This window comes from Nycticebus coucang, chromosome 4 (genome assembly GCF_027406575.1).
Source record: "Nycticebus coucang isolate mNycCou1 chromosome 4, mNycCou1.pri, whole genome shotgun sequence".
NCBI classification, from domain to species: Eukaryota; Metazoa; Chordata; class Mammalia; order Primates; family Lorisidae; genus Nycticebus; species Nycticebus coucang.
Genome location: NC_069783.1, coordinates 7,823,387 through 7,850,532, shown reverse-complemented (window position 1 = coordinate 7,850,532; position 27,146 = coordinate 7,823,387). Strand labels below are relative to the sequence as shown.

Below are 27,146 nucleotides of genomic sequence, written 5' to 3'. Positions count from 1 at the left end.
AAAAGGCTCCTGGCTGGGCCAGACCTGTGAAAACAGCCAGTTGGGCACACTGGGTCAGTCTGAGTGTGCTGGAGACAAGGCATGGCAAAGCAATGACCCAGGGATTCGGTGGCACGACGGCCACTTGATCAAGGCCTCCTTGGTGCCCTGCTACATAATATGACACAGCAATCCAGCAATCCAGCCTCCCAGTGATGCGTCCTCACCACTCTGAACCAGAGCAAATGCTGCTGAGGCCGTAATAGAATCAGTGCCCCCGGTCAAGGGGTCTCAGAGCCCACCGACTTGCAAGCTGGACTACTAATGGTTTTCATACTTCTAGCTCTAATAAGACTCCAGCAGGGCTAAAGACCCCACAGAGACTCCAGCTTTTTTGCTCAGAAAGACTGACTAACCAGAAGCAGCGAAAAACATGGCATTCTTTGATTGAGACCGCCATCAATGCCAACCCAAAGTGAATTGATAATTCATTTCATGGTTCTATTAATTTAATTTGCTGTTCTTCATCAGGAACTTTGGCACCATCCTAAAGCCGTTTCCCTCCCTCATCCTGCAAATCCAGTCACCAGATCTCGACAATTCTGCTTAGACCAAGTACTCACGCAGCTGTTTCCCGTCCTCGGCTCCCACAGCCCTACATTTTTGTGAATGTACTGCTCTAGCTAATCTTCCCTCGTCCCTCCTAGACAACTCTCCAATTCATCCTGTTTATGTCTGTGTCAGAATTATCTTTCCAGAAGTGATTATTCCAAAATGCAAATCCAGTGTGGCACTCACTTAAAAATCCTTCAATGGCTCCCTACCGTCCATGAGTAAAATTCCAATTCCTTGGCGAGCTATATAAGGTGTTCAGAGTCTAGACTGCCTGACCATTCAGCCTGATTTCCCATCAAGCTTTGACTCTACCCAGAGACACCATACTCATTCTCAGTTCCTGCCACGCATCAGATCCTGTGCTAGCTCCAAGATTCCACAGTCCTTCACCCACCAGATCTTATCTACAGGGGAGGGCAGACTCTAACAAAAAGGTACAGTCAAGTTCAGTGGGTGAACGTACTGGGGTGTCGCCCAGCGTAGGGCCCAGGGAGGGCTCAATCCAGAGAAATTAGGGAGCAATGATGAATATGAGTTGAAGGTAGGTGGTGAGAGACTGTTTGTGCACAGAGTCCAAGGTGAGAGAGGGCTTAGTGTTTTCACGCGTTGACCAAAGGACAGTGTGGCCTGTGATTGACAGCAGAGAAGCCCGAGAGGCAGCCAGGAGCCTGGTCATGGACCAACTTAGAAGATTCCGTCTAAGGGTAACGGAGAGAGTCACAGACTATTTCAAGCAAATCTGCATCTTCAAAATGTCTCTCTGGCTGTAGTTTGGGGAACGGGTTGAACTGTTCATAGCTTCCCAATGACTTCTCAATACTTTCACATCAGTGCCTCAGCACAAGCCTGTCCATCTCTCTGGGAGGACCTCTGTCCCTCGTCTACCTGGCAGGCTCTTTCCCCCCTTCCAAACTCTGTTGAAATCTTTGAATTCCATTCCCCACTCTCCCCTCTACTGGGTCCATTTAGGCATGTCAAGGCCTCAGTGAGTCCTTCTATCTCCTCCTAGACCCAGAAGCCTCATGAGGGCTCCCCCTGCCCCTGGATGCTTGTCACTTTCATGCATAGGACATTTCAGCAAATAGACACCTAAGGGAAAATAGGAGGACTTATAAACATCCTTCCAATCCCTTGTGGTGTGGAAACGCTTAGGTTTGTACCTAAGTTGGGGCAAAGCCCTGATCAGGAAGTCTACACTTACAGTGGGCTTCACTGAGGTGGCCCTGGGTCGGTTGCATAGGGTGCACAGGGTGGGGCTCTGAGGCCCCTCCCATTACCGTCATCATCGCTGCAGATTGATTAGGATTTGGCTGGAGGCAGGGGACAGGTGGCAGGGGGGTGTCTGGAGGAAGGGGCATCTTCTCCCAGTCACACAAATACGTCCATATGAACTACAAGCAGCGAAGATGCTAGGTAGTTTTAATAAACTAGATGGGGTGTGTCTTTAGTGAAAACATAAGAAAATTGGTTTTGTCTGTACTTTGTAATTTTCCATTAGGATTAGCCGATTTAAGGAAGAATGGACTTGCTTTTTTGGGAAGGCTCTTAACATCAGCTGGGCAGAGGTATTTGGTTCCCATTATCCTCTCCACCCTGGGGGCTAAGGTACTGAACTTTTGCAAGCAGTAAACACCCTTGCTGAGGTTGTGAGCAGTTTTTGTTCCTCCAATGTACACATTGTGAAAACTGAGATTCTTTCATTCACTTAATGTATTTACAGAGCATCTTTTTTTGTGTGCTTGGCAACAGGCCATCTAGTTTATACGTGTTATACCCTTACAAAGCCTTATTCTGTATACATTGTTGTTCCTATTGCATCACTTAATAAGCTAAATAGGAAAAGTTGTCAGGTGCTTAGAGAAGATTTGGAAATGCAGAAGAGGGATGAGAGCCCCTCTCACTACAAACTGCAATGGCGGTTCTACAAGCTGCTCTGAACTCTTAAGTCTTAGCAGGATGCTGGCATCAGGAGGGATGCAAAGGAACAGAAGGACAGCAAGGTTTAATTACACTTGGATCTCAGACCCATGAAGATGTAAATCAGAAGTGCTGGCCTCTGCCCCAGTGGGCAGTAATTTAAGAGGCGAGCAAGTGGTCCCATACCATCCAAGCACACACTAGGTAGGAGGGCATCAAATTAGCAGAGAAACATCCAGGATCAAAAGCAACTTTTGATTTTATCTTTATAGGCAATAAAATGTAAGGCCCATTTTCTCTCTCTCTCTTTTTTTTTTTTGAGAAGGAATCTCACTCTGCCACCTTCAGTAGAGTGCTGTGTCATCGTAGCTCACAGCAACGTCAAACTCTTGGGTTCAAGCATCCTCTTGCCTCAGTCTGTGAGGCCCATTCTTGAGCAGCAATCAGAGAGGCAGACTGTTGGCTGGTCTCAGTTGTTTGGGGTTTTATAGCATGTCAGTTACCATAGCAGTTCTTATAGTAGACCCTCAGACCTTGAGGTGGGGCAGCGTGAGTGTGAAAATGAAATGTGGGTAAAATACTAAAGCCCATGACACAGCACTTAGCCGCCAACCTGTCCTGCCTCTTCCAAGGAATGTTCAATTAAGGAATATCCCAGGGCTTTCACGGGAAATGATTCATTTTCTTTCTTCCTTTGTTTCTTTTTTTTTTTTTTTGCAGTTTTTGGCTGGGTCTGGGTTTGAACCCACCACCTCTGGCATATGGGACCAGAACCCTACTCCTTTGAGCCACAGGAGCCACCCCCATGATTCGTTTTCTTTAGGGATCTGTTTTACGTGAAGCCAAGTCTGGTTGTGTTTCTAATGTGGAGGTGGTATTGTGAGTGCTGTTTCAGTGTGGGCGAGTCTATTTATGTCTGTGGGGTTAGTTACCTGCAATTCAAATTTATTATTATGCTTTCAAAATACTTCTCACACAGTATTGCTTTAAATTTCATTATTTCCTAGCCATCTATTGAATTGAGTTTAATATGTGAATTAAATAATCATCATTTATATTCCAATGACTATCCCCTCCAGGTAAATAACTGGTTGTAAGTGATAGTTCTTAGAAAAAAGCAGTAATGATTTTGCCTGGGCCAGGAGCTGGTGTGTCCCAGGAGAGTAGACCAGACTGTGTAGTAGAAGCATTTTTAGTGCTGAAAAGGACTGTAGCAGCTCCTTTGTCTTCAGGAAGCTTTCTTGGAGTGACTTGAATTATCACAGATATTCTAGGAGAACCTTCTAGAACACCTATGGTTAAGAAACAGGGAGAGAGCGTGGAAAAGATGGGCCACGGTTTCCTGAGGGAGAGTCTTCTGATAGCTCAGGCCCAAGCCATTTGCTCCTGCCATGTTGGCAATTAGACAAGTCCCCAGGGCCTGCTGAGAGACAGAGGGCTGAACTGTGTAATAAGAGAGACACACTGGTCACCGGGAGGCTCGTGCTGTCGTGTGGCCAGTTGTCACCTAACTGCTGGCTGGAATAGCCAGGTAACCAGGTAGACATTGTGCCCCTAATATCACTGGCTCAGCGCCAGTGGTATTCCGGGACTTCCGGGACTAAGATGACCGAGAAAATAATAAATGAAGCAAGAGCTGCCACTTTTAACCACAGAGAAGCAGAGGCGCATCTTTATCTAAAACTATCGGCACAGTTATTCTTGTCGATTCCATTGAATCTACCTTTGGACATTAAAAAGGGAAAGGAAGTATCATTTGTGAGCACCTACTATATGTTAGATGCTTGACTTGCATTGTTTTTATTGAACGGTTCTAAGAAACCATAAGGGAGGGAGGTTTGCCCCCATTTTATGGGTGAAGAAACTGTGGCATGAGGTAAATTCCCCCAGCTAGGGAGGGCGGAACTGGGACTACAAACTTGGGGTCACCTGACCCCAAAGCCCACATGCCTCCCTCTGTCCCCGTGCCTTTCTATGAACAATCTTTTCTAAATCGGACTCTAGTGGCCTAGTGCAGACAGTGAGGCAGGAGAACTTATGCTAAGTAATGTGTCCCTTTAAGCTTCTAAAAATTTGTGGCATAGCATTCAAACTAAACCAGCTACACATCACACCTTCCTTGTCACCCTTCTCCCCAAAATAGACTCATCAACCAGAAGGGAGAGTGGCCAGCTGTCTTCTGTTTATCTATAGGGGAAGTATGCCGGAGTCCACCTGGCATCTGTATCCTTGAGGAAGGTACTTCAGGGTCCTCCTCGCTGGAATCCCCCACAAGCACCTGGCCGGGAACAGGGATCTGGCCACTTGGAGCCCCTCTCTAAGAAAAGGATCAGCGTGTGGACATAGCTCTGCAACCCAGGCCTCCTCCCTTTCCTAGTCATGTAAGGTCAGGAAATCCCTTAGCTGATGCGTCTGCTGGGTGATGCTAAGCAGAAAGGGACCTAGGCAGGTCTTTGCTGCTGTCAGGCAGACATGTTTCTCTTCCCTGCCATTAAAGTTCTGGCTTGCCACTATTCAGTCCGATGCCCAGAGGATTTGGCAAAAGCTATAAACTAGAGAAAAGAACCTGGAATGACCACGGGGCAGGTTGTGGGCTTGCAGCAGAGTCACTTAGGGCCCATGTGCCCCTGGAAAGCCCAGACTCCAGGCCTCGGGGAAGAGGAGGCAGCCAGGCCTGGCCTAGCCAGAGAGGCAGCATCAAAGTCTGGCAAGGTCTTTGCCAAGGACTCCGTAATAGCTTCCATCTATCATCTGGGGAAATGATTCCTGGGGCTGGATAATTGACTTCCGTTCATTGTCACAGATGAAGTTTTAAAATGCCTGAGTCCATGCCTGTCTCTTTTCTTAGTGACAGGTTTTGCCTTGGGAGGGCAGTTTCCAGCTAAGGAGCTTTTAGCCCCATGCAGGGGATCGTGAGGGCCCGTCTGAGACCTGAGCAGAGACTGCCATCATTCAAGCACCAAATAATTCCAGTTGTCTTCAAGTTTTTCCAGGAATATTCAATTATCCTCAGGTTCTAATCCAAACAGTTATACTATTGCTTGTGTTAACACAGAGATTTTTTTTTTTTTTTTTGTAGAGACAGAGTCTCACTGTACCACCCTCGGGTAGAGTGCCATGACGTCACACAGCTCACAGCAACCTCTAACTCTTGGGCTTACGCGATTCTCCTACCTCAGCCTCTGGAGCAGCTGGGACTACAGGCACCCGCCACAACGCCTGGCTATTTTTTGGTTGTAGTTTGGCCGGGGCTGGGTTTGAACCCGCCACCCTCGGCATACTCACTGAGCTCAGGTGCTGCCCAACACAGAGATTTTTTTTTTTTTTGTAGAGACAGAGTCTCACTTTTTTTTTTTTTTTTGTAGAGACAGAGTCTCACTTTATGGCCCTCGGTAGAGTGCTGTGGCATCACATAGCTCACAGCAACCTCCAACTCCTGGGCTTAAGCAATTCTCTTGCCTCTTTTGCACAGTGTATCCATTTGCATAACAGTTCTAATAACCAATATGTATCTGGCATGTTACCAAATATTTACAATATTTACAATGTTTGACTCTGTCGGAAGGCGAAGCAAGGAGGGATCATTACTATCGCCTCTGAAATTCAGAAGAGTGAGGTGAGGCACTCAGCGTCACAGAGAAAAGAAAGAGCAGAGCCAGGATTTAGATCCAGCCTTCTGACTCTAAGCGCTGTCCTGAACACCATCCTTCCTAATTGGCAATTTGTAAATACACTGTGGCATTTCTCACTGTGTTTTGAACAGATGTCCAGACTCGACACGTCTAAGCTGAACTCACATCCTCCTCACTAACCCTAGCCCAGCTTCTCCGGCCAGGGTCCCTGCTGCTGCTCATGGTATCACTGCTCTTCTCTGCTCCACCTCATCCCCCATCTTCCTCTGTGGCCAATGCTCTAGGCTGCCCCATCTAGTCGCCCCAGTGCCACCTCAGCCCCCACCTGGCAGCTGGGCTCTGGCAGCCCTCCCTGCAGAATGTCCCCACCTCAGTCCAGCCGACTGGGATACCTGCACACTGGTGCAGCCAGCTCTACATTCAATAGACGTTATAAAGTACACCTGTAGCAGTCAGGACTCTACATTCGGAGAGATTCGAAACCCGATTCTAAAGACCGTAAGCATAAAAAAGGGAATATATTGGCTCTGGACTAGAATGTCTGAATCTGAAGCAGGGGCTCCATGGAGCTGGTGGGGGTCACAGTGAGCTGCTGTACCCTCGGGTGCCAGAGGTGCGAGCCAGAGTTGGCACGCAGCCGAGTGGAGGCTGAAGAAGCAGAGATGGTGGGAGGCGTGGGGGCAACTGACAGGAGCCCCCGTTTTTGTGCCATCCCCATACATTGGTACGAGCAAGATGAGTCCATTTAAAGCAGCCGGAAAAGGTAACCCCTGATGGTGTGAGGAAGTGAAGCCTGGGGTGGGGACAGAGAGGCGCAAATGTCACACAGGAGTGGACTCAGCGGGAACTTGCCCCAGTGAGGGAGCCATTTTCAGGTAACAGCATCCCCACCCCACCTGCAAATTATTTCCTTCCTGCTGAGAAGCCCAGGCCCCGAATAACTTACACTTACTTGCCTGGAATCAGGGACCTGCCCCAGAGGCCATTTCCTGTGCCTTTCCCTGCTGTGATCTGGCCAGGGCTTCCTCTTCATCAACGACACGGGATTTCTCCAGTTTCTCCAGAGACTGAAGAGACCAGTGTTGTTGCCAACCAGCCTCATTTCCTGGAAATGTGTCCATCCCCAGGTCCTGGGGTTACAAGGCCAACGAGACGGACGGTACCTGCCTGTGGCCAGGTGTTGCTTTATGCTCAGGAGGGCGACCTGCTGGTTAGGTGCCTGTGCACGTGCACGTGTGTGAGTGTGTGTGAGTGAGTGTGTGTGCATGTTAGGAGTGTGTATGTGTGTGTATGCATACAGGAGAACACTGTCAGTTCAGGCCGTTTTCACAACACTGAATTACTATGTCCTAGAGGTCGACTGGATCCTTGTCTTTTTTTTTTTTTTTTTTTTTGCCACTCTGTCCCACCTTGCCAAGAGATTGAAGGGCTTCTGAGGCCTGGGAGAGCTGGGGAAGGGATGGAGCTGTGTAGCACTCACCTCAGATCCAAATCTGCCTGTGTTTGTTGAGGGCCCACTCCAGTGGCAGATCCTCTCTCCCACCATCCGTGCCAGAGAGGCATTAACCTCAAATTGCAGAGCAGGAGACCAAGGCTCAGAGATGGTAAGTGACTTGTCCAAGGGCACACAGAGTCTAAGGGGTAGAGCCTGGATTCCAATGTGGGAAGCTCTTTCCAGCACCAGGCTCTATGTCACTTACTAGCTATCTGAGCAACTTACTATCTCTGAGAATTAGAGTTACTAGACCTTTGCACACAGGAAGTGCTAAATAAATGGATTCTTATTGTCTTAAAAGGATTATGTCACACTGCTACTGAAAATGATTTGCCCAGAAAAAACAACAGACCAGAAGAACATGAAGCCTCTTTTCAAAAGCAACCCCAGTAAGGCTAGCCGCCTTGGGAAAATTTGCCCTTCTTTCCTGCCTCAGTCAGTTTGTGCCTCGCTGGTGTGCCCCGGCCCAGGACAAGGTCAGCCTGAATGTTCTGGTGGGTCTGCCCTTATTGGCTCAAATTAGATGGTCTGATGGCTGTTTCGGAAAACGCACTGCATTCCTTATGTATTTTCCCCATGAAAACACATCTGTTTCATTCTTTTTTAAAGGGCGACCATGAGTCATTTGGCAGGAACAAAGAAGCTTCAGTCTGAAACTTCCACCAAGACACAGTTTAAACAGTGCGGGATCACATGACTTTTTTGAAATCTGAAAACATGTCTTAGAGGTGCCCTTAAGCACCTGATAACAGCTGTTCTCTCTCAACATCTGGATTCTAAAAGTAAATATTATGTGTCAGAACGTGTGGGAATCATTTGCATGCAGATGTACACAGCAGGCTGATGGGTGAGTTGGGGGAGGTGATTTTAAGGCACTTTGTGCTTGTTCTGTCTGGAATAACACAGCATGCGTTCCCAGGTTGGTTCACTGTCATGTTCCATGAGGAGCTCAAAAGTTGGACCGCCATCATTTCTCTTCTTGAGCAACTCTCCAACTCTCCCACGTAATCCCCAAGTCTCCAATATAAGGCAAAGACACCCACGGCCAATGAGATGACAGAAGAAGAGCCTGGAGCAAAGTTCAGCAAGTCCCCTGAGTCTCCCAGACCTTCACACCTCAACAGACCCACCCTGTCTGGGAGGACACTCCCCACTCTCAGCTCCCAACCTGCCCACAGTGTTAGACTTAGGTGATGCTGCTTCCCTTCTCTGTGCCTCAGCTTGTGGGTGGTTGTGAGAGTTAAATGAAGTCATGCACGGAAAGTGCTGCCCCAGCGGCAGGTGATGAACACTCAGCATATCTTTTATCTCCTGCTGGCCATCAGCCAACAAGTCCCATCCTGGCTTCTTGTTCTCATGCAATTTCAGTCCATCCTCAGCTTGGCTGTAAGAGTTAGCTCCCTACATTCACATATGACTCTCTTAATCTCCCTCTGAAAACCCTCCAGTTGCTTCAGGATAAAAACATAAGCTCCTGGATGGCACCTGTGGCTCAAGGAGTAGGGCGCCGGTCCCATATGCCTGAGGTGGCGGGTTCAAACCCAGCCCCGGCCAAAAACCACACAAAAAAAACATAAGCTCCTATGTGTGGTTTACAGGATCCTCAGTGACCTGACCCATTCATTCACTTACTCGACCTACATATATGCTGCCTTATGTTCCCGGCACTGTCTTGGTTCTGGCAACAGAGTGGTGAACAGTCTCTATTTCTGTCCTTGTGGAGTGGGGGAGACAGCTAGGTAGAAGAACCCCAAGGAAGTGACTTCTCAGCTGAACTCTAAATGTTGAACTGGAGTTAATGGGGCAAAGGGATGGGAGTGGCGGTGCTATGGGAATATGGTAGGCAGAGGTGACCTGGACAGAGGCTGAGCAGGAGAGCTCAGGCCCTCAAGGACCCTCCTAAGAGCTTCTTGCAGATCTGAGGACCCAGTTCCCTCCCCTGGCCCTCTGTACTCCATCTGTGTTCCAGAGCCCCCTTCGTCTGCCCTTCATGCTGCACTTTTCCTGGACCCCACTTTCCTCACCACCCTCTCCACTGGTTCTTCCAGGCTCAGCTCCACAAACCCCCCTCACAGGGCTCTCGGGCCCTCTTCCCCTTACCCAGTCCAGAGTCACTGCCCTACTCTGAAGCTCCCTGGCCCCTGCTTTGTGTTTTCCTCATTCACCTGTTGGTCTCCATCAGCCTGTGACTCCCCTGGGAGGAGGGACTGCCCCGATGGTGACTGCGTCGCTGGGACCCAGCACAGGTGAGTTCAGTGACAGTGGCGGAATGAACTAACGAATCAGACTCTAGAGGGGCCACGTTTGTGCGAGGTGTGTCTTCTATTTGTTCTGGCCCAAAATATTCTCAAACAATAATTAAATTTAGCTGTAGACTCAGCTTTCTTTGACTTTTATTGATCTCTCCAGAGCCCCCTTGGGAAATGCAGCTTGTTGGGGTTTGGTGCCAGGATTAGCCAGCCGTGACGTGCAAACTCTTTGGCAATTGATGAGGCACAAACACTGACCAAACTGACCACTATCAAGACCATGCCTGGCAAAGGAGCTGTTTGGGAAAAGGAGGGATGGCACAGTCCCAGATGCAGATGCCTGTGAATTGGCTATTTTTGGAAGAGCACTTCCCTTAAAAGTAGCATTTTCTATATTCTCCCAAACACTCTGTTCACGTAGACCACTGGAAATCAGAAGACGAAGCAGCAAGAATTCTTTACTGTTGACCAGATGCTGAATAAACTTGGTGAGACGAACTTTCTCTCATTTCATTTTTTGTTTTTTTTATTAGATCATAACTGTGTACATTACTGCATTTATGGGGTACAATGTGCTGATTTTATATACAATTTGGAATGTTTACATCAAACTGGTTAACATAGCCTTCACCTCACTTATTTAATTGTTGTGTTTAGACATTTATACTCTACTGTTAATATATTTGACATCTACTCTCTTATTTCTGTGTAACAGAAATACGGGGTAATGAAGAGAGTGCACATTTTGGAGCCCAGCAGATGGCCACTGGGAGTCCTGCCCTGCCAGTGACTGAGAATTAGGTCAGAGACTTAATATCCTTGAGCCTCAATTTCCTTTTCTGTAAAATGGGGCAAGGCTCTAACTTGGCAACTGTGAAATGTTGATGATCTGTACAGTACATCAAGTAATATTAACTTATTCTTTCTCCTCGGACACTGACCAATGGACACCTGCCTTTCCTCTCATTACCAAAGGTGCTGACCTCAGGCGGAAGCTCGCATCACGCCCTGCTTACACCCCTGCTCCTGCCACAGGGCTGCATGCCTCCCCAACCTGTTCATACTAATCATGTTCGTTATTTTAATTACATGGTTTAATGATACACATGTGACCACTGAAATCTGAGAGTTGTTCATCTAGAAACAACAACTTTATTTTACATAAAAGATTGACTAAGGGTAAATTACTACTTGTGGAATTCTAAGGAGACATGGGAAACTCTAATTGGGTGCAACTACTCAAAATATGGGTGACTGAATGAATGTACATTTTAAATTAAAAGAAAATATTTAAGAATAGGCAAAAATAGCCAGGCGTGGTATTATTATAGCTCATGCCTATAATCCTAGCACTCTGGGAGGGTGAGGCAGGTGGATTGTTTGAACTCAGGAATTCAAGACTAGCCTGAACAAAAGTGAGACCCTGTCTCTACTAAAAATAGAAAAAATTAACTGGGTGTGGTGGTGGGTGCCTATAGTCCCAGTTACTTGGGAGGCTGAGGCAGAACGATTGCTTGAGCCCAAGAGTTTGAGGTTGCTGTGAGCTATGACACCATAGCACTCTAGCCTGGGCAACAGAGTGAGATGGTCTAAAAAAAAAGAATAGGCAAAATATGGTTTATGATCCTCTATGCCACTCTTGCAGTAGACTGACCACCAGCTGGTCCTGACCTCATCATAAAGGCACCAGGGATCACATTTGAGGCTTTATGTTCACATATCATGATCCTCCCTACAAGGTAGGATTAGGTTGAGCTGTATATGACCTGAAAACTTAGAATAAAATTAGCTTAATTGAGGCTGGGCGTGGTGGCTCACGTCTGTAATCCTAGGACTCTAGGCGGCCGAGTCCGGTGGATTCCCTGAGCTCACAGGTTCGAGACCCATCTGAGCCAGAGTGAGACCTTGCCTCTAAAAAACATATTGATGACCTAGTACATGATGAGCAGAGGAGGAATGGGGGAGCAGAGAAAGGGAAGGAGGAAGGGAGTCATGTGTGTGACACACTTCTTGGAGGCAGGACATAATTATAAGAGGGACTTTACCTAACAAATGCAATCAATGTAACCAGGTTTTCTGTACCCTCAATGAATCCCCAAGAATAAAAAAAATAATAATAAACATAAAATAAAAAAACAGAAATAAATAAAAATTATTATTCGCTAAAAAAGAAAAAGAGTAGCCGGGCATTGTGGCAGGTGCCTGTAGTCCAAGCTACTTGGGCGGCTGAGGCAAGAGAATCGCTTGAGTGCTGACACCATAGGACTCTACTGTGACAAAGTGAGACTCTGTCTCAAAAAAAAAAAAAATAGATTAGCTTAACTAATGTAATTATATTTCTCTTTCACATAAAGGAGGTCTAAAGGTGGGCAATTCCCTGCTATTATCAAGGAACTAGGCTCCTGTCTTTTTGCTTTCTCAGCACATGACTTCCTTTCTTAAGGGTTCCTCTTGGGTCCAAGATGGCTGCTAGGGCTCCAGTTATCACATCCTTGTTCCAAGCAACAGGAAGAAGGAAAGGGCAGTAGTAGGGAAAGTCACTCCCCTATCTTTGTAAGTCTGGGGACTATAGTCTTTTCTTTCTGGTGACAATAAGGAAAAAGACACATGAAGGTAAGTAATTAGTAATCTCTACCATCTATTTTTATCCCCATTTTGCAGTGACTAATACATGGTAGAGTTGAGATTCATATGCAGATCGGCTGAAATGCCTGACAATCAGAAACATTTCCCTGGCATGCGTGTCTGCTAAGGCAGCACTTACCCATTGTCCTTAGTCACATGTCTCTTAGGAATGTCTGTATGTTTAAGGCTCTAGGTGTGCCCTTTTTAGCATACGTTTAAGAGCTCTGCCATGGCTGTGGGTTGTGTTTGTCCATGTTTTGGTTTGTAATTGGTTTATATTCTTTCTTGCGCATTTTTGTTTTTTTTGAACCCGCTACTTCCGGCATATGGGGCCGGTGCCCTACTCCTTTGAGCTGCAGGCACCACCCCAATTGGTTTATATTCTTGAAAAATTGTCATAGAAGCTTTGGCCATTACTGTGAGCGACGTGGTTCTTCAGAACAGTTTCTTGTTACAGCAAGATAGAATTGTTAGAGGAAAGAGTCTTGAAGGTTGAGTTTGTGCATTATCAATAAATGAGATTGCCTTGCTGGGTCTAAATTAGTGGCTCTCAACATCAGCAATTTGGACAGTCACAACTCAGAGGTGCCCTGGCACCTAGTGGAGAGAGGACAGGGATGCTGCCACAATGCTAAATGTACAAGACAGTCCCCTACAACAAAAAGATGTCAGTACTGCTGAGGTAGAGAAGACCATTTGAACTGATTGAGCTTAAGTAACATGGCATCTGCTGTTTTATAGAGATGTCCCAATCAGAACGTTGGGGCCTGGGTCCTCTCCTTTCTGCTGACGTTTCTGCCTTTTACTAGAGGAAAGAGTGGTCCTGCACAATTGGTACTTAATGGATGTTCAGCTGATGTTGGTTACTGACTGACAGTCATGCCAACACCAGAATCTGTTAACATCAATCACTAAGCCCTTTTTGAGTGGCGTCCATCCTCTGCACAGGAGCTCAAAGGTAACCTGACACACAGATGGCAGGGCCATGGCCTCTTGTGCTGTGCCACCTCCCCAAACTGTAGAAAACCTTGCACTCAATCAGAGCATTTTTCAGGGGGCAAAGGAGCCCCATAATTCCTTAATACAGCAGTCCAGAGAACAAGTGAATGTGGACGGCATGAAATGTGGAACCTGTGTGCCTTCCCTTTTTTGCGTCAGCCATCCTGTGTCTTGCTAAAACAGTGTCAGGCTAAAACCAGACTCGAGGTTTGGTCACTTTCAGTCTGCTGCCCTTTTGACACCCTACCCTAGGGCCTATAAGTCACTTGACATCTGTTATGGGTGGAACCATGTGCCCCAGAACGAGCTGTGTTGGAGTCCTATGCCTCAGAGTGTGACCTTGTTTAGAGACAGGGTCTTTAAAGAGGCAATCAAGGTAAGATGAAGTCATTAGGTAGACTTTAATTTAATATGACTGATGTCTTCATAAAAAGGGGGACTCAGGGGGCAGATGACCATCACCAAGCCAAGGGGAGAGGCCTGGAACAGATTCTCTCTCAGAGTCCTCAGAAGGAGCCAATTCTGTTGACATTTTTTTTTGAGACAGAGCCTCAAGCTGTTGCCCTGGGTAGAGTGCTGTGGCATCACAGCTCAAAGCAACCTCCAACTCCTGGACTCAAGCGAGTCTCCTGCCTCCACCTCCCAAGTAGCTGAGACTACAGGCACCCACCACAATGCCCGGCTATTTATTTATTTTGTTGTTGCAGCTGTTATTGTTGTTTGGCAGCCCGGGCTGGATTCAAACCCGCCAGCTCTGGTGTATGTGGCTGGAGCCTTAGCCACTTGAGCCACAGGCGCTGAGCCTCTGTCAACATCTTGATCCTGGAATTCTAGAATCCATTTGTGAGACAATTGATTTCTTCTTAAATAAGTAGTTTAAGTCACCTAGTTTGTGAAACTTTTTTACAGCAGTGCTAAATTTCCCCTACCCTCCTACCAGGCCACCTGTGTTGGGTGATTGGTGAATCAGAGGGGTACCCATTCTTGGCCCCCTTTTCTCAAGGCCATTCTTTTTTTTTTTTTATGGTTGGGGATTCATTGAGGGTACAGTAAGTCAGGTTACATTGATTGCAATTGTTAGGCAAAGTCCCTCTTGCAATCATGTCTTGCCCCCATAAAGTGTGACACACACCAAGGCCCCACCCCCCTCCCTCCGTCCCTCTTTCTGCTTTTCCTCCCCCCCCATAGCCTTAATTGTCATTAATTGTCCTCATATCAAAATTGAGTACGTAGGATTCCTGCTTCTCCATTGTTGTGATGCTTTACTAAGAATAATGTCTTCCACGTCCATCCAGGTTAATACGAAGGATGTAAAGTCTCCATTTTTTTTAATGGCTGAATAGTATTCCATGGTATACATATACCACAGCTTGTTAATCCATTCCTGGGTTGGTGGGCATTTAGGCTGTTTCCACATCTTGGTGATTGTAAATTGAGCTGCAATAAACAGTCTAGTACAAGTGTCCTTATGATAAAAGGGTTTTTTTCCTTCTGGGTAGATGCCCAGTAATGGGATTGCAGGATCAAATGGGAGGTCTAGCTTGAGTGCTTTGAGGTTTCTCCATACTTCCTTCCAGAAAGGTTGTACTAGTTTGCAGTCCCACCAGCAGTGTAAAAGTGTTCCCTTCTCTCCACATCCACGCCAGCATCTGCAGTTTTGAGATTTTGTGATGTGGGCCATTCTCACTGGGGTTAGATGATATCTCAGGGTTGTTTTGATTTGTATTTCTCTAATATATAGAGATGATGAACATTTTTTCATGTGTTTGTTAGCCATTCGTCTGTCATCTTTAGAGAAGGTTTTATTCATGTCTCTTGCCCATTGATATATGGGATTGTTGGCTTTTTTCATGTGGATTAATTTGAGTTCTCTATAGATCCTAGTTATCAAGCTTTTGTCTGATTGAAAATATGCAAATATCCTTTCCCATTGTGTAGGTTGTCTCTTTGCTTTGGTTATTGTGTCCTTAGCTGTACAGAAGCTTTTCAGTTTAATGAAGTCCCATTTGTTTATTTTTGTTGTTGCAATTGCCATGGCAGTCTTCTTCATGAAGTCTTTCCCCAGGCCAATATCTTCCAGTGTTTTTCCTATGCTTTCTTTGAGGATTTTTATTGTTTCACGCCTTAAATTTAAGTCCTTTATCCATCTTGAATCAATTTTTGTGAGTGGGGAAAGGTGTGGGTCCAGTTTCAGTCTTTTACATGTAGACATCCAGTTCTCCCAACACCATTTATTGAATAGGGATCAAGGCCATTCTTAAATTAAAGCCAGGTGATGAGGAAGGTCCATCCTGGTTCCAGGACTTCCCAGGGGGTAAGGGTTTGCCTGAAACCTGTTGTGACCACATTCTACCTCACAGCTGAACTCCTCTACTCAATCTGCTGCCCGCAGTCACTCACAGATGCTGGTCGCTGGGGTATTTATTCCCTAGCGAACCTCTGGAATTTCTGTATGTGCGTACACAGACGATATATTACATACAACGCATGCCACGCCTATGTATGTATGTGCTAACACTCAGTGTATACACATATATAATGCATTACATTCAATGAATGTTTTAAGGTACCAGGGCTAAATTCATTGGAATCGTGGAGAAGGGCTGCCCAGGCGTGTGTACCACCTTTATGGTCTATGAAGTCCTGTCTCATCCTCAAGGTGCCCCTCTATTCTGCTCTTTTTCTGGTTCCCTCCACATTCATTCTTCTGCTCCTCTGGCCCCTCCCCAGCTGCTGTCTTGGGCATCAGGCTGCATCACCATGCTGTCCTTACAGGTTTTCTCAGCCATTCATTCTGTAGTTCTGTCTCACTGACTGCAGGAGGGACTGTATATCTACCCCAGGAAACCTTGTTGAGTTGGCAGAAATGGACTGCCCCCCCACCCACCCCCGCCATGGCATCAGGGAGAGAACTTCCTCCTGGACATAAAACAAACCCATTTCCAGGGTGTGTCCTGCTCCTTCTAGTCTAAGGAGGCAGGGCCAAACTCTGGCAGAGAATAAGAAAGTACATTCTTTGCACTTTTGCTTTTAACCATTTAAAGCCCACCACATAAGGAGGAGATTTAAAAGAAGGTTCAATAATTAATTTACCACCTAGGTGCAAATAAGTTATTTGCTGAGTGGAGATTTCTGTTGCTTTGGGCCCACGGAACTCTGTTTTCTATCCAGACGTTTAGATCATGGTCTTGGGATGTAAAGTGTTTTGACATTCTTGGACAAAAATCAGCTCCAGATAAATGTCTTATGGTAAAGAGAATGCTCAGAACTTCTACCTCTCTGCCTAATCCCATGGGAAAACAAATAGTTTAGATTGAATATGAAAGGGCCATCTCACGCTGTGTTAGAAGAGTCAGCACAGCCATCTCTTTAGATTTTTCAAATTTTGGTCAGCTCACCGGGAACTATGTGAAGTGTTGCGTGACCTTGTGTCTTTGAAGTCAGAATTGACAGCACAGCCCAGAGAATGCAGTCCTTCCAGTGACTTGCCGGCCAATGTGTTTAGGGACACAGACTGCACGGCGCTGACTTATTGTTGTGCTGAATATTGATGGAGGGTCAAGTGGACAGAGCTGAAAGCACAACATTGAGATGAAAGGCTCTTGTTCTGCAAACAGACATTGTTGATAAAAGGCAGGCAGAGCAGCCAGTGGCTGACAGATTTCATTAAATCCTAGAGCCGGAAGGGACCTTTAGGGTCACTGCGTCCTGAGGACACTGGTGTTTAGTGACTTTCCCTTAGTCAGGTTAGTCCCAGAGGCATGGTGAGAACTGGGCCTCCCCGCTCACTGTCCAGGGTTCACTCTGGCTGGTCAGCTCCTGCTCACTGATGGACAAAGGTGCCCAGGGGGCCATGGAATGTCACACCATGGATCTAACAGGCCACGGAGGAAGCAGAGCGAAGGCTCAGGCCCTTTTCCCAACTTACCCTCCTATATCCTTGATCACTGGCCACTGGGAAGTTAAGTCACCTAGACAGAGGATGCTCCTGCAGACGTCAAGATGAATAGAATTACCACTAACACATCATGTGGCTTTGGCAAATCACATCACCTCTTCGAATAGGATCCTTTATCTGTAAATGAGGACACTGGCTTCAAGATCTGGTTGTAGCCTTCTAACCCTTGCTTACTTTCTTTCTTTCTTTCTTTTTTGAGACAGAATCTCACTTTGTTGCCCCCACTAGAGTGCTATGGCATCATAGCTCACAGCAACCTCAGACTCCTGGGCTCAAGCGATTGTCTTGCCTCAGCCTCCCGAGTAGCTGAGATTACAGGTGCCCACCATAATACCTGGCTATTTTTAGATATGGGGTCTTGCTCTAGCTCAGGCTGGTCTTGAACTGGTGAGCTCAGGCAATCTGCCCGCCTCAGCCTCCCAGAGTGCTGGGATTACAGATGTGAAACACCGTGTCCAACCCTTTATTTCTTTTTCGAGACAGAGGGTCACTCTGTTGACCTGGGTAGAGTGCTGTGGTGTCATCATAGCTCACAGCAACCCCAAAACCCTTGGGTTCAAGTGATGCTCTTGGTTCAGCCTCCTGAGTAGCTGGGATGACAGGCATCTGCTACCACGCCCGGCTAGTTTTTCTTTTATTTCCTTTTTTTTTTTTTTTTTGAGTCAGAGTCTCACTATATTGCCCCCAGTAGAGTGCTGTGGTGTCACAGCTCACAGCAACCTCAAACTCTTGGACTTAAGTGATTCTCTTGCCTCAGCCTCCCAAGTAGCAGGAACTATAGGTGACCACTACAACATTCAGCTATTTTTTTTTGCAGTTGTCATTGTTGTTTTTAGCAGGCCTGGGCGGGGTTCAAACCCGCCAGCCCAGGCGTATGTGGTCGGTGCCCTAACCACCAATCTACAGGCGCTGAGCCCGGCTAGTTTTTCTAATCTTAGTAGAGACAGGGGAAGGGGAGGCTCTCCCTCTTGCTCAGGATGGTCTTGAACTCCTGAGCTCAAGGGATCCTCCCTCTTCAGCCTCCCAGAGTGCGAGGATTACAGGTGTGAGCCACTACGCCAGGCCAACCCTCAATTTTTAGAATTTTATTTTCCTAATATATCTGGAGTTTATCTTCCTCCACAAGTAAACCAAGAAGGAAGTGATGACAAGCCAAGTTCCTGTCCTGGTCTTATGAAGCCTCAGGTGTCCCACATTACTCAAGTGGCACATGGAATCCTCAGGGTAAGAGGCAGTTAAGTTTCTTTATTTTTCCGTGTTACCCAGTACCCTTCAGATGGAGAGTCACCTCCTCACCATTCAGTGGGCAGGGCCACCGCCACCTGCGCTCTGCCCTCATCCCCAACATCCCCACCACATTCAAATCTCAAAATGCCTCAAGGGCAGCTGACCCTTGGGCCTCGGGAGAAAAAGGGGCTTGAGCCCAAACCAGAAGCAGATAGGAGCCTCCAGCTCTGCTGCACTTCCTGCCCAGAGCGTAGGACTGGGACTCCAGAGAACTGGGTTCTCATCCATTTCTGCTACTTCCTAATTTGAGCAAGTCCCCTCCACCCCCCACCTCCCACACCCGTTTGGGGAAACCAAAGGAGGACCAGCTCTCTAGATGTTTGGGTTGTGGCCTGCTGTCCCTCAGACCCTTCTCTCATCTTCTCCTTTCTGGTACAGAGAGGCTCTGATCCCAGCAGGCTGTGTCCCCAGGCTCGGTCAGCTGGTTTCTGGGGTGCATGGCCATGGGACTCTCTGGTGGGTGTCAGGAGGAAGTGAGAGGTGGTAGCCAGGCTGTTTCTCCTGAAGCTCTGCCTGGAGCTGCCTCCCTGCAGCTGGGGCAGGTCCCCAGGGCTTCAACTCAGCGGGTGGCCTCCTGCAGCCCCAGCCTCTGCCACATGGCCTGGCCCTGGCTCTGCTAATGTCACCCACAGTGATGGTGGCTTCCCGCTGTTGCCAGTCTCTGGATTGCCTCCCAGTCTGTGAGCCAGCTCTGCTCCTCTGTCTTCTCTCCCCGGTGGGCCCCGACTAATGACCACAAGTCCTCCCACCCACCCACCCCCAGTGCCAGTGCTCTAAGTCTTCCAGAATCCTCTGTTCCCCACTCTTGCCCCCTGTGAACTGACTGATCTTGAGAAAATCACTTCTCTCTAGATTTGGGTTTTCTCACCCAGAAATGAATATTCTGTCCTTGGTGGTCTTCAGTCTCTTTTCATCATGAGAACTCTGTTCCTGCACCTAACTCTTTAGTCCCCTGCTGAGGCTTTAAACCCACCATTTAGTCCAGTGAGTCTTCAGCCTCAGCATGCACAAGCCTCACCTGATGAGCTTCAGAAGATCGCCTCCAGACCCTCAGGCTGTGACACAGTGGTCTAGCACCCGTGGCTCCGGAGGCTGGGAGATGGCTTCAGGAGAGCGGGGCCGCGCTGCTTGTTTATGCTCTGCTGGCTGGACAGCGCGCAAAGAGCCTTCCTCTGACTCTGGCACCAAGCAGGTTCTTTGAAGCAAAGAGAATCCAAGTCTGGCTCATGGAAGTACAATGAGACTTGTCTTCAGGTGATGAGAGGACTTGGAATCTCCAGAAAGGCCCAGACTTCATAGCCAGAGCCACCTCCAAACTGCAAAGCAGCGGCAGGCCTCCTGGGACACCGTGGCCCCTGACTCTGGCCACTAGACATGCCAGGATGCCACCATTAGAATAGCTGCTGCCGGGCGGCGCCTGTGGCTCAGAGGGGTAGAGCACCGGTCCCATATGCCGAAGGTGGCGGGTTCAAACCCAGCCCCGGCCAAAAAAAAAAAAAAAGAATAGCTGCTGCCAGAGAGAATTCTCTCTGCTTTTTTTAGTGATGAATTCCCAGTTCAGGAGCAAGGCCGTGCACAATCTGCAGGGAGGTTAGAGGCGCAAGGATCTGGCTTTCAGCTTCCAGAAGCAGAAGGGGGCTTTTCTCACATGAAGATAGGTGGGAAATCCCCTAAATATAGGAAAGTTCAGTTGCTGTAAGGTCAAAAAAAGAGAATTGTCTGCTGCATGAACTCACCCCCTGCCCGGCACACCTTCTAGAGAGACAAGGCTTCTGTGGCTGCAAGGGCAAGTTGTTATGAAGAACAAAGGTATTAGATTCATGATTTTAAAGCTGTGATTTTTTGGCCCTGGGCTCATGGTAGAATCACCTGGGAGATTAAAAAACAAAAGTACCCATGCCTGGCACAGCACAAAGTGATTGAATCAAAATCCCTGGAGCTGGGCAGCACCTGTGGCTCAACGGAGTAGGGCGCCAGCCCCATATGCCGGAGGTGGCAAGTTCAAACCCAGCCCTGGCCAAAAACTGCAAAAAAAAAAGACAAAAAACAAAATCCCTGGAGCTGGAGCCTAGTATAAATATTTTAAAAATAAATCTCCCGGGCGGCGCCTGTGGCTCAGTTGGTAAGGCGCCGGCCCCATATGCTGAGGGTTGCAGGTTCAAGCCCGGCCCCGGCCAAACTGCAACAAAAAAATAGCCGGGCGTTGTGGCGGGCGCCTGTAGTCCCAGCTGCTCGGGAGGCTGAGGCAAGAGAATTGCGTAAGCCCAAGAGTTAGAGGTTGCTGTGAGCTGTGTGTCGCCACGGCACTCTACCCGAGGGCGGTACAGTGAGACTCTGTCTCTACAAAAAAAATAAATAAATAAATAAATAAAAATAAAAAAAAATAAAAATAAATCTCCCCATGTGATTCTAATATGCATCAGGCTTGAGTGTCCCTGCTTTAAAGTTTGAAAAGCTGTGGTACAAGCATAAGATAGGGCAGGAGGCTTTAGAACAGGATGCCACCACGCAAAAGTGGTTCTTCCCACCCTCTCAGGATGCCACCATGCACAAGGGGTTCTTCCCACCAGTGCCGTGGGCCTGCCCCTGCCCTCCTCAGGCTGAGCCCCAGAGTCAGATAGGCGTGGGAGAAGCTTCCAGATATGTTCACGATCAACCAGCCTATGACAGCCCTCCACTCTGCACCTGCCCCCAGGTGTGAAGAGCAGCCAGAGGCTTTTCCTGGTGTGGCTGAGATAGGCTCTGTCTGGATGTTAAAACTGGAGGTCCCCAAGGATCCTTATGGCCTGGAAGAAGGACGGTGGTAGGGACTGCAAGACTGACGGCAGAGCAGTTAGGAGGGCTGGCTCTCGCAATTGAATGCATGACCTTGAATCCCAAACCTACCATTTTTAGGCCTGTGACCTTGGGCAAGTTATACAACCTCTTAGTCTCCTTATCTGTGAAATGGCAATTAACACTGTTGCCCACTTGGTAGGGTTGTTATGAGGGTTACATTAATATCTGTGAAGTATGAAGAACCTCATCCCGTAGGCGCTCCATCAGCGCCGTATGGGAGTATCCTCCGTTAACACACACATGGGCATGCCCACGTCTGTGTGATACCAGCCCAGAGGGAACCAGCTACTTCCCCTCATGCCCTAATGCTAAAAATGCCCCATGGAAATTAGCTGAAGCTCTAGGGAGAAAGTAGGGAGCAGAAACCCATAAATTATCTAATTTTATTATGAGTCAACTGAAAAAAAATTTGAATTGGCAAGATTTTATTTTCTGTGACTAAGAGGAATAGAGGCTAAAGATAGAGACTAAGTCTAGCTCTCTACAGCTAAAGAAAGATACATTTTGCATACCTGAGCATATAGCTTAAAAATATGCATCCTCCACATTTTCTCTGGAATTACAAACTTACGGGAGACTTTCCTGGGTCACCACAAATACATTATTGGTATCTTAGTCCGTTTCATGCTGCTTGTAACAGAATACCTGAAACTGGGCAATCCATAAAGAAAAGGAATTTTATTTCTTATAGCTCTCAAGGCTGAGAAGTCCAGGGTTGCGGGGTCACATCTGCTGAGGGTCTTCTTGCTGGTGAGGACTCTCTGAAGAATTCCCAGGTGGCACAGGAGGCTGAACATGCTGACATGATTGCCTGAGTCTCTCTTCCTTTTCTTATAAAACCACCAGTTCCACTCCCGAGATGGCCCATTAATCCATTAACCCACATTAATCCACAAAGACGTGACCCAGTCACCTCTAAAAGGTCCCAGACTTTAATACTGCCATATAGGGGATTAAGTGCCAACATGGCAAAAATTTTTAAAAATTTTTTTTAAATTTTCAGATTCATATCAGGGCACAATTAGGTTACAATATTTGCATTTGTTAGGTAAAATCCCTCTTTTACAATGCCATACACCCTTACATTGTGCCCATTAAGCGGAGCACACCAGTCCCCCTCACCCTTCCCTCTTCCGTCTCCCACCTCCCCATCCCACACCAACATGTTTTTGAGGGGACATTTAGACTGTAGCATTCTGGTAAAGGAAATATTGTTTGTGCACTGCCACGTTCTCTAATAAAGCAAAAGCTTATATGTGTCTAAAATATCCAGCCACAAGAGAATGTCTAAAACAAATGACAGCTGATCTACATGTAGCCTTTTAAAAGAATGATCATTTTTATGAGTGTGTATAAACCTCAAAGAATTTCATGATATAATTTTTTTTTTTTTTTTGTAGAGACAGAGTTTCACTGTACCGCCCTCGGTAGAGTGCTGTGGCGTGACACAGCTCACAGCAACCTCTAACTCTTGGGCTTACGCGATTGTCTTGCCTCAGCCTCCCAAGCAGCTGGGACTATAGGCGCCCACTATAACGCCCGGCTATTTTTGGTTGCAGTTTGGCCGGGGCTGGGCTTGAACCCGCCACCCTCGGCATATGGGGCCGGTGCCCTACTCACTGAGCCACAGGCGCTGCGCCATGATATAATTTTTTAAAAGCAGACTCCAAGAGTGTAAGTACACTAAGTGGCAACAGCATGGTAGTGTCCAGACATGGCCCAGAGCGGGAGACACATACAAAAGGGGGAAATAGGTTTTGCATTAGAATAGTGAGATTACGACTATGGCCTCACAAATTTACTTTAGTGTTATCATATCGTTCTTGAAAGAAACAAGCCCTTTAGGCTCTGGCCCTACCTGCTTTAAGGTTCATCATATGGTCCACGCTGGGAAGTGATTGACATTCGGGAGTCCCTGTGGGAGAACTGTGAGCAAGCTGCTGACACTCATCCTCAAGAGCCTGGACCTCACTTTGCAGGGTTCTGAGGTATTTACCAGCCCTTCTCTGTGGGTGCCTGGGGCAAAGAGCTCTCCCAGAAGCTAATACTGCTGCCATGGAGTAATCATGACCTTCCTAATCAGTGGAGAAGTTTGGATTATTCCATAAAGAATGTTGGGCAAACATGTCTATCTATTGTAATTAAAATAATATGTATATATATGAAGGATGTTGGGAAGTTAGCTATCCACTTGGAAAAGATAAAATTTCACCTCTGTCTTATGTTGGGTTTCTCAGTAACAGAACTTGAGATGAGGATTAGTGAGAAGGTGATTTATTAAGATGTGCTCCCTGTAAGACTTGGTAGGGGAGGGATGCAAGGCTGGTTTAACATACGCAAGTCTATAAACGTTATCCACCATATTAACAGAGGCAAAAATAAAGATCACATGATCCTCTCAATAGATGCAGAAAAAGCATTTGATAAAATCCAGCATCCTTTTCTAATTAGAACTCTGAAGAGTATAGGCATAGGTGGCACATTTCTAAAACTGATTGAAGCTATCTATGACAAACCCACAGCCAATATTTTACTGAATGGAGTAAAACTCAAAGCTTTTCCTCTTAGAACTGGAACCAGACAAGGTTGTCCTCTGTCACCTTTACTATTCAACATAGTGCTGGAAGTTCTAGCCAATACAATTAGGCAAGACAAGGAAATAAAGGGAATCCAAATGGGAGCAGAGGAGGTCAAACTCTCCCTCTTTGCTGACGACATGATCTTATACTTAGAGAACCCCAAAGACTCAACCACAAGACTCCTAGAAGTCATCAAAAAATACAGTAATGTTTCAGGATATAAAATCAATGTCCACAAGTCAGTAGCCTTTGTGTACACCAATAACAGTCAAGATGAGAAGCTAATTAAGGACACAACTCCCTTCACCATAGTCTCAAAGAAAATCAAATACCTAGGAATATACCTAATGAAGGAGGTGAAGGACCTGTATAAAGAAAACTATGAAATCCTCAGAAAGGAAATAGCAGAGGACATTAACAAATGGAAGAACATACCATGCTCATGGATGGGAAGAATCAACATTGTTAAAATGTCCATACTTCCCAAAGCAATCTACCTATTCAATGCCATTCCTATCAAAATACCAATATCATACTTTCAAGATTTGGAAAAAATGATTCTGCGTTTTGTATGGAACTGGAAAAAACCCCGTATAGCTAAGGCAGTTCTCTGTAATAAAAATAAAGCTGGGGGCATCAGCATACCAGATTTTAGTCTGTACTACAAAGCCAGAGTGCTCAAGACAGCATGGTACTGGCACAAAAACAGAGACATAGACACTTGGAATCGAATGGAAAACCAAGAAATGAAACTAACATCTTACAAACACCTAATCTTTGATAAACCAAACAAGAATATACCTTGGGGGAAAGACTCCCTATTCAATAAATGGTGTTGGGAGAACTGGATGTCTACATGTAAAAGACTGAAACTGGACCCACACCTTTCCCCACTCACAAAAATTGATTCAAGATGGATAAAGGACTTAAACTTAAGGCATGAAACAATAAAAACCCTCCAAGAAAGCATAGGAAAAACACTGGAAGATATTGGCCTGGGGAAAGACTTCATGAAGAAGACTGCCATGGCAATTGCAACAACAACAAAAATAAACAAATGGGACTTCATTAAACTGAAAAGCTTCTGTACAGCTAAGGAGACAATAACCAAAGCAAAGAGACAACCTACACAATGGGAAAGGATATTTGCATATTTTCAATCAGACAAAAGCTTGATAACTAGGATCTATAGAGAACTCAAATTAATCCACATGAAAAAAGCCAACGATCCCTTATATCAATGGGCAAGAGACATGAATAGAACTTTCTCTAAAGACGACAGACGAATGGCTAACAAACACATGAAAAAATGTTCATCATCTCTATATATTAGAGAAATGCAAATCAAAACAACCCTGAGATATCATCTAACCCCAGTGAGAATGGCCCACATCACAAAATCTCAAAACTGCAGATGCTGGCGTGGATGTGGAGAGAAGGGAACACTTTTACACTGCTGGTGGGACTGCAAACTAGTACAACCTTTCTGGAAGGAAGTATGGAGAATCCTCAAAGCACTCAAGCTAGACCTCCCATTTGATCCTGCAATCCCATTACTGGGCATCTACCCAGAAGGAAAGAAATCCTTTTATCATAAGGATACTTGTACTAGACTGTTTATTGCAGCTCAATTTACAATCGCCAAAATGTGGAAACAGCCTAAATGCCACCAACCCAGGAATGGATTAACAAGCTGTGGTATATGTATACCATGGAATACTATTCAGCCATTAAAAAAAATGGAGACTTTACATCCTTCGTATTAACCTGGATGGACGTGGAAGATATTATTCTTAGTAAAGCATCACAAGAATGGAGAAGCATGAATCCTATGTACTCAATTTTGATATGAGGACAATTAATGACAATTATGGTTATGGGGGGGGAAACAGAAAGAGGGAAGGAGGGAGGTGGGTGGGGCCTTGGTGTGTGTCACACTTTATGGGGGCAAGACATGATTGCAAGAGGGACTTTACCTAACAATTGCAATCAGTGTAACCTGGCTTATTGTACCCTCAATGAATCCCCAACAATAAAAAAAAAAAAAAAAAGGAAAAAAAAAAAAGACTTGGTAGGGGATCAGGATGACTGGAGAGAGACAGGCAAGGGCAGGAACTCAGCACGGGCCCTGGAGGGCGGCTTTGGCTCCGTCCCGGAGAAAGCTGTAGAGGAAGCATGATCAGAGGGGTGCAGGCTGCCTGTCTCCTACGCAGGTGGGCTGAGGCTGTCCCTGACGGAGTCTTAGCACATGGGGAGACAGCAGTGCTGATGGCGTCTGCTACAATCTCTGCCTCACATCATAAGCAAAAATAAATTTTAAATAAATTAGGTTGTTTAAGTGTGAAAAGTAGCTATAAAATTATGAGGGAGTTAAGCCAGGCACAGTGGGTCACGCCTATAATCCTAGCACATTGGGAGGCTGAGATGGGTAGATTGCTTGAGCTCAGGAGTTAGAGACCAGCCTGAGCAAGAGTGGGGCCTGTCTCTACTAGGAAAAAAAAACTTAGCTGGGCAATGTGTCAGGTGCCTGTAGTGCCAGCTATTTGACAAGCTGAGGTAGGAGGATCACTTGAGCTTAAGAATTTGAGGCTGAGTTCCCAAACTATACCCAGAGTGGCAGAATCAGACTCTGTCTCGGGCGGCGCCTGTGGCTCAGTCGGTAAGGCGCTGGCCCCATATACCGAGGGTGGCGGGTTCAAACCCGGCCCCGGCCAAACTGCAACCAAAAAATAGCCGGGCGTTGTGGTGGACGCCTGTAGTCCCAGCTACTCGGGAGGCTGAGGCAAGAGAATCGCTTAAGCCCAGGAGTTAGAGGTTGCTGTGAGCTGTGTGAGGCCACGGCACTCTACCGAGGGCCATAAAGTGAGACTCTGTCTCTACAAAAAAAAAAAAAAAAAAAGAATTTGAGGCTGAGTTCCCAAACTATACCCAGAGTGGCAGAATCAGACTCTGTCTCAAAAAAAAAAAAAAATT

General features: G+C 46.5%; 1 protein-coding gene across 1 annotated transcript in view; it reads left to right on the top strand.

The window, feature by feature from the left end:
• Positions 1-26,919, top strand: part of ITGB1BP1 (integrin subunit beta 1 binding protein 1) — a 250,104-nt gene extending 223,185 nt beyond the window's left edge. The window contains exon 9 of the transcript XR_008379499.1: positions 26,800-26,919. The gene's annotated coding sequence lies outside the window, so the exon portion shown is untranslated. The remainder of the gene's footprint in view (positions 1-26,799) is intronic.
• Positions 26,920-27,146: the final 227 nt, after the last annotated feature.